Source organism: Typopeltis vanoorti, chromosome 4 (genome assembly GCF_054136105.1).
Source record: "Typopeltis vanoorti isolate ZY-2024b chromosome 4, IOZ_Tvanoo_1.0, whole genome shotgun sequence".
In the NCBI taxonomy this organism is placed as follows: Eukaryota; Metazoa; Arthropoda; class Arachnida; order Uropygi; family Thelyphonidae; genus Typopeltis; species Typopeltis vanoorti.
The window spans coordinates 48,490,541-48,499,540 of record NC_143552.1 but is presented as its reverse complement, the minus strand read 5'-3'; positions in this window follow the sequence as shown (position 1 = coordinate 48,499,540).

Below are 9,000 nucleotides of genomic sequence, written 5' to 3'. Positions count from 1 at the left end.
GTATGATTCTTGGGTTGTGTATTATCAACATCTGTTTTGGTTCCGTTGATTAGAATTGCGTTTTGGTGGAAGTATGTTGTGATTTCGTTTATGTCTTGTTGTGCTTTGCAGAGAGCTATGTTAATGTCTGTGTGGATTGCTAGTAGTGCAGTGTCATCTGCGTATTGAAATATTTGACTTCTTATGGATATGTTATGAACATCGTTAATGTATATGTTGAATAGAGTGGGTGATAATATGGCACGTTGATGTACACCGTGTTTTACTTATATACTCCGACTGTGACATGTACCTATTTTTGTTACTTGTGTTCTGTTTGAGAGGTAGTTCTTGAACCATGTATGCGGTGTTCCTCTTATACCTATTGAGTATAGTTTGGTGAGTAGTATGTCATGTTCAAGTGTGTCAAATGCTTTGGTTAAGTCCAGCAGTATAAGGACGGCGTACTTGTTTTTGTCGAGAGCTTTGTTTATTGTGTCGGCGATGTCTTCTAATAAAGTAATGGTGCTTTTTGTTTTCTGAAAGCCGTATTGGTTTTGTGAGATGATGTTGTACTTCTGTAAATAGTTCTGTAGTCTGGTGTGTGTTATTTTTTCTAGAATTTTTCAGATGACTGGTAGTGTAGCTATTGGTCTGTAGTTCTGAGTATCGTTTCTTTTGCCGTGTTTGTATATTGGCCTAATTACTGCAGTTTTTAGTTATTGTGGAATAATGCCTGTGTCGAATGTTATGTTGACGAGTTTCAAAAGTATTGGATTTATTTGTTCAAAGTGTGTTATAAGGTCTGTGAGTCTTATTTTGTCTATTCCTGGAGTGGTCTTTGGTTTTAGTTGTAGGATTGCTTCTTTCAGTTCCTGTTTTGTTATGGGTAGAAAATACATCGTTTGTTGTTGACTTTGTGTCGGTAGTTTTTTGTTGATCGTTGGTAGTTTGTCTTTTTTGAGTTGTGTGATGTTGTTTGTGAAAGCATGGTTGAATGAGTCTGCTAGTTCCTCTTGGTTTGTGTCCTGACCGAAGCTTTTTGCAATAAAATCTTGTGCTGAAGTGTTCTTTATTCGGGTTACTAATTCGTTTAGTGTAGCCCATGTTTGCTTAATGTTGTCGTTATATTCCATGATTTTTTGGAAGTAGTAGCGTCTTTTTGCCTTACGAATTTTTGTTGTTAGTTTATTTCGTGTGTTTTTGTATAAGGTTTGTAAATGTGTGTTACTGGGTGACTTTTTAAGTTTTTCCATAGATTTTCTTTTACAGTAATAGTATTTAGTATGTCGTCATTTATCCATGGATTGTGGTCTGTTTGTCGCCTCGTTTGTGTAGGTTTTGTTGCTTTTTTGTATATTTCTGTGAACTTTAGTTGAAAATTCTCGTATAATGTTACAGGATCGTTTATTTTAAGTAGGGAATTCCAGTCTGTATTTTTTACTTGGTTATCGACAATGCTCTTTAGTATGATCGAGTTTTGTCGACTTTTTGGTGGTGGGAGGGGGGGGGGGTAGGAAACGTAATAAAACGAAGTTGAGACAAAGTAGTGATCGGCAATTTTTACGTTAATTACTGATGATGTATATGTATGGATGGGAGCCCGTATGTTGATATGATCCATGCATGATTGTGTTAGTGAGTTATTGAGTATTTCTTCTCTTGTTGGGGAGTTAATGGCAGGGTTTATGTTGTACTGACTTAGTATATCAAGATATGTGTTAGTGGTTCAAGAAGCGTGGTCAAGAGTATTTATATTAATGTCTCCTATTAGGATGATCATATGTGTTGTACGCGGTTCGATGCCGCTTAGCCATGTTTCTAACTCGTGAAGAAAACTGAGTGGATTATTATCTGGGGGGTCTGTATATTGTGTTTATTGTGTATTTGATGCTATCGTGGCTATTTGTGATTTCCAAAATTAGTGTTTCCGCATGTTCGAAGTGAGTTTGTTTTTCTGTCACATTGTATTTTTCTTTGATAAATGCCACAATGCCACCACCTCTTTTGTAATAATAATAATAATAATAATAATAATAATAATAAAATCGCTAACGGCTTTATTCCCCATATGGAGTAAGAGAGGCCGTTTTAACCCTATTTTTTTTTTTTTTTCGAGACTAATGCGCAATCAGACTCCACCGTTAGCAGACAAAGTTGAATTGCATGGATTTTGACTAAATACTTGCCCAGTAATCTTTTTTTTTTTCTTTTTTTATGTTGGGTCCATACACAGGAGGTTGGTTGGCCAACCTATAGTACAGTAGTACTGTGCATGGGTAAATCATGCACGATTGTCTCAACAATTTAGCAATTATTGTAAACAGATTCAATTGAAGAGTGAATGACAACCGGAAGGACAATTCTGATTTTGAAAGAGAAAGAAAAATGATCTGTTCCAAGTAATTAGCTCCCAATAACGTTCCTGCCTGCCAACATTTAAGTTGCTTACTGAACTTCTAGAAACTTCGATCAGTCGATATTTATCACGGCACCACCTTCTGCCTATTGAACAAAAGGAGTGTTGAAAAAACTGCAGCGGAACAAAATTTGCAAAATCATTTTGATAAATTCGAAAAGGCAACTTATATATGGAATAATTGAATACTAGAAAGCATCCGACTCTTTGCCACAGTTGCATTTGAAACTGTTTTAACATTTTTGGAGTGAATGAAACATCAGAAAATTCCTAATAGCTGTCATGATCAAGTGAAAAACTCAGTTAATAATCAATGGATATAATCTGTGTATAGTGAATATCAAGAGAGGAATTTTCCAAGATGACTCACTATCACCTCTATTGTTTCTCGTAGCACTGATTTCGAAAATCATCCAGAGAAATTGAGTCACTGCTCAATACACTCCCAGTCTTCAATGAAGATATTGTATGAAATCTGGACTTCAGAAATGCGCACCACTCTCCATAGTTCGTGGGGAAGCAAAGGAATCACATTTACAGATGGAAGGAAAATTAAAAATTTGTCACAGTACGAATTCTAAAAATACCTAGAAATTTTTGAGGCAGATGACATTTTGAACTCAGAAATCAAAAATAAAACAATGTCTGAATATCCGAAGAGTTAGAAAAGCTGTAAAGTACAAATGAATGGAGGCAACACTAACGACAATCAAAACATGGGTCATTTTTGTGATGAGATACACATCAGGGTTAATTGATTGGATCCAAGTCGATTAACTTGATTGTAAAACACACGAAAATTAATGACTGATCATTCCTTGCACCTACGCACTGATGTAGCTCGGTTATACACAGTGGTGTGTTGGTAAATTTTTAACAACCGACTTGCTTTATGTTTAACAACCGGCTCGCTTTATATGAAAAATTTGATTCTTCACAAAGTTCTATTGTATCTTCAGATGTCTTTGTTTCTGCTTTTTCAAATTTTGTCCTTTTAATGTTTAAGAAGTTTCGTTCTATTTCATTTTTTCAACTAACGGCTATCCGCTTTTTCGACCGCAAAACCCTGATTAAAATTATTTTAATTATTTAAAAAAAAAGAAAAAAACCGAAATAAAAACATATATTAAAGAATATAATAAATTTTGTTCAATCCTTTATCAAAGTGTGAGCAAACAAAGTTTGCGCCTGAAGTATCTTCAGGACTGGGGTAAGGTAGTACAACACCTACCAACTTGTTGCAAAGGTGGAGCAAGCTAACATCATTCCTATCTCAGTATCTCTCATAATGCAAAACACATCTCCTTGCGGATATGTATAATGTCATGCATTAAGGGAAGGGCCACTAACCAGACTAGTTTCGCCCTTTATTGAGGTCTCCTCAATGGGAGCCAGGCCCAAGTGGAGATACCAGGCAGAAGCATTAGCAAGGTCATCTCTACCTATAGGAACTGCCAAACGGTGTGCCACCTTTTTTTATTAAATTACTCTGGATTTAGAGAAAGATGTTGAAAATTTATTTTTCACTTGGTTAGACTATAATAAATTTAGTTTAATCCTTTATCCAAGTGTGAGCAAACAAAGTTTGCGCCTGACCTGAAAGTATCTTCAGGACTGGGGTAAGGTAGTACAACAACGAGCAATTCATTGCAAAGGTGGAGCAAGAAAACATCACTCCTATCTCAGTCTCTCCCATAATGCAAAACACATCTCCTTGCGGATATGTATAATGTTATGCATTAAGGGAGGGGTCACTACCCAGACTAATTTCGACCTTCATTGAGGTCTCCTCAGTGGGAGCCTAACCAAGTGAAAAATAAACTTTCAACATCTTTCTCTAAATCCAGAGTAATTTAATAAAGAAAGGTGGCACACCGTTTGGCAATTCCTATAGGTAGAGATGACCTTGCTAATGCTTCTGCCTGGTATCTCCACTTGGGACTGACTCCCACCGAGGAGAGCTCAATAAAGGTCGAAACTAGTCTGGGTAGTGGCCCTTCCCTTAATGCAAAACATTATACATATCCGCAAGGAGATGTGTTTTGCATTATGGGCGATACTGAGATAGGAGTGATGTTATCTTTCTCCACCTTTGCAATGAGTTTCCCGGTGTTGTACTACCTTACCCCAGTCCTGAAGATACTTTCAGGCGCAAACTTTGTTTGCTCGCACTTGGATAAAGGATTAAACTAAATTTATTATAGTCTAACCAAGTGAAAAATAAACTTTCAATATATTAAGGAAAATTTTCCTATATTACCTACAAATTACCTATTATCAAATGAAATCCTGAACAAAAAAAAAAAATGTAACACTAATATTACCACTCATAGTCGATCAAATGACTAGAGACTGTAGCCGTTGCGACGAATTTGTGTAGTTATCGATAGTGCAACAATGTTGTATTTTCAAGAACTTAATGTTGCAAGTTGTTGGAAATTCGCTGAAAAATAAGGCATTATTGTTTATTCAAATACCCAGTTCGGGAGTTTTGATAACGTGTTTGTGTTTTAATGAATACAGACATTGTTTAGTAAATAAAATCATTTCCAAATTCTCGTTCGTAAATTGAGTTTGTGTTTGTGAATTCTCCTTTATGCATTTATTTTTAATAATAATAATAATAATAATAATAATAATAATAATAATAATAATAATAATAATAATAATAATAATAATAATAATAATAATAATATATGTAAGTGTTTATTAAACAATTTCAAAATATTTACGAGAAAAAGTATATACCACCATTCATCATCTATCCTTTCATAAAGAATTTTAATAACCGCTCGCCCGACTTAAAAACATTAACAGCCGGCTCGCTAAATTTGAAAAATTTTAACAACCGGCTCGCACGAGCCGGTCCCAACACACCACTGGTTATACATAGTCAGGAAAAGTGAAGGATGTGGTCTTTTACAACTCAAGGAAGCAGTAGAAGAAGAAGAAGAAGAAGAAGGAAAACCAGCGTTGAACGGTTACATGAAGGAAAGATGTTAATTGAAACTTACAAAAATGTAGTGAATGTAGCAGATTCAAAAGAGCAGTACAAGGAGAAGCAAAAGACAGGAAAGGTTAGAAAAATAAATCACTCCATGGTCATTATTTGAGAGATATTGAAGGGAAGGTTGGTAATTGTTTAACTTAGCAAAGACTTCGGCAGCATAACATCAAGAAAGAGACAGGTCTGATACTTGCTGCTTAAGAACACGGACTGCAAAACGGCAATAAAGACGAAGAGTGAAAATATCTGTAACGATAGCAAATGCCGAATGTGCAGAGATAACGAAAAGACAGTGGACCATCTAATCAGTTTTTGCAGCATGATTTCCCATACAGACTTAAACAAAGACATGATCGGGTAACAAAAGCGGTACACCGGAGCTTGTGAAGGAAATATGGTTTCCTAACTTGCAAAATCTTTGAGAGCGATTACAGTTGAAAAAGTTATTGAAAATGAAAATGCCAAGATATTATGGGACTTTAAAATTCAAACAAATAGACATCTTGAACATAATATACCAGACATCATAGTAATCAAACAACAACATATACATTCACTGATGTTGCAATACCAGAGGGATAGCATAGTAGAGTAGAAGAAAAAGTATATGAAAAAACTGACCAGTTATAAGGATCTTGAGATTGAGATTCAATGTCATTGGAGCAAGAAAGCAACAACAGTTCCCATTGTCACAAGAGCACTAGGAGTGATAACAAGAACATTTATGAAACATCTGGAAAAGTTGGGCATCAGAAATAACATCATCTTAACTGCGGAAAACGGCACTATCAGGGACATCTCACATTTTACTACGATATCTAGTCAATTCCTAAGCCTTTGGATAACGCCCAAACCGAATTAATTTGTCTGTCAAAGATTGGATTATTGTGTTTCATGTTTATTGTTGCTCTTTGACTGAGAATTTGGTTAACTGAATATGATGATGATGATGATGATGATGGTTTGAATGCATCATATACAACAATTTTCCTATCGGAATGTTTAACACCTTCTACCAGAATCTACTATACCAGACAAGAAAAGCAAAAACAGAATAAAAATTATGAATTTTTGTGGATCAGTGGTGTAAAGATATTCTCGAAAAAACCACAAACTTCAAATTCTGCAAAATTAAAAACGTAGATATAGATGTGCTACCACAATGTAAGCACTATTCATTTCTGAAGTTGAAGAAATATTTAGGACCTTTTGGAACAGCCACAATATAAATCTATAGTTTCATCAACTTCAAAAATTAAGTTTTTTTTTCCCTCCTCTTCTCAAAACACTACTTTTCACAAGTACAACTGCTAACACGCTACAAATTCCCTACCCTTAAAACGTAGCTCTCTCATTTTGGGTACTAAAATCCTCTCTAGAATTTTTTGGTCTCATAAATTGGAAAAAAAGGATAATTCACGACTCAACTCTTAGAGACTTTCTCCAATCACTCTGTCACAACACAGTTGTGACAGAGTGATTAGAGAAATCACACAACCTCATACATCCAAAACTAATTTACTTATTCTCTTTCATTGCATGAACTTCTGTTTTCATTCCATCAACTTCTGTAAGAGCATTCATGAGTGAGATTAATGAATATGCACGCGATTTCAAACCTCAATGTCGTTTTATATGTCAAAACTAACGAAAAAGTTCCAGTAAACATGGAGCAAGTAAACAATTACGCCTTTCTGAGACAACTTTTATAACTGCTGTATGAGAACTGGCAATATATAATGCAAAATATCAATAAATAAGCATAATTGGCAAATGACACTGTATAATGAACTTACTCTCGCAAAATGAACCTCCATTGCTAGCCACTTGGCTTTTGTGATATCGCACAAAGATATAGCCACTTAGCCTTTGTGATATCGCATATTTGCAGCCTGATATGATCAAAATTTCTGTGCATACATGGATTTTCCACAATTTTCTGCATCATCTTTCATCAGCACTCTTCACTGGAAAGAAACAAAAATCGAGAGGATTTAGTTCAGGTGACCAAGGGGGGGGGGGGATCATGTAACTGGTCCACCTCGACCAATTCAATTTACAAGAAACCTTTAGTCAAGACACTCAGGATAGTAGTGAGATGGACTGCCATAATGTATGCACCACATGCGTTTCCTCCAAGCCAAAGGTACATTGTGTTTTTTTACAAGTTTTGCAAGACATTATGGTACAAAAGTTCTGTCTTGCAAACTTGTTTGATAAAATATATTACTCTATTGATCTTTCTTCAAGGATACCTTGTATGTTGAGGAATAATTATTGCTAATATCTCAACTGAGTAACTGCATGAATTTTGATTGGCTCACATGTGATCGTTGTGATAACTGAAAATACCAACGAGAGAAAACGTAGTCTCGTTTGTGAAAATCACGCGACAGAAATTGTTTGCTCTCCTTACACTATTATAGGAATCACCATTGACAAAGTATAAATAGACACTGACGATGGTGATCGTCTTGAAAAAATGCTTGCGTTGGAAATTGTACTGTAAATCCGAATTTCATGCATGTTTCTCCATACTGCTTGATAGATATCCTCCTCCACTATAATCTCGTGTAGCATGGATTCTATGTCAGTGGAAGCAATGCGTTTGTATCTGTCTCCAGTACTTTCGCTGTTCTTCGTCCTCTCAGTTTCATGGTAGACTGTGTCATGCGCAAAAAAGACGGTGATGAAGATGAGTGAACATTCCAAATCATGGAATGAGCAAACCTCTTGATAATAGCCAAAGTGCTTTATGTGAATTTCCTTTTACCAGTCCATATTAAAAGTGGATATTAGCCATTTCAGTAAAATGAACTTATCTTACAATGCATAACTCCGACGTAAAAGTTATGCACTGAAACAAATAGCAACTGCAACTTGTTCAAGGAGAATCTATTGAACCGAACGACAATCTATTAAACATCTGTTAAACGTTTATCTATTACACGTCATGTATGTGATTTTGTAGATAGCCATATCTCGATGAATCAATTATTGCAAACAAATGGGTGATTCATTGAACATGTTTTCTGGATTCTAGCTTTGGTAAGTATTATTGCTGCATTTATGAAAGATTATCCCGAAGTGGCATACACCACTTCCACTGAGCTACATAGACTTCATAATAATAAATAAATAAATATTTTTTGTAAAAAAACTCTTTTAACCGTACTTTCCACAACTAAAGATTAGACATGGGCTATCTGAAGTCTTCTGTAAAGAAATTTCTGGTCTAACACTCGCACTGGTTGATATAAACATCTTCAACCCAAAAGCGTTCAAAAAACACTGTTGCCACAGAGGAATCATATGGCAAAGCAGAAAAGTTATTTAATAGCTACCCAGGTCAACATCATCATCAATTAACTTATTTAATTAATCTATGATTAATAAAAGTCAAAAAATGGTTTATGTGTGAAAGTGCATTTGTTTCTCTTGCACAAGGTGATCTTGAAAGACCATTATAGTCTATTATATTTTGTTCCTCAACTAGAGATTTCGTTTCATTTATTTTTATTTTTATTTATTAATTGATTGATTTTTTTGTGGTTTCCCAAGTTAGTCGAACTGTATCACGGGCAAGTAGTTTTCT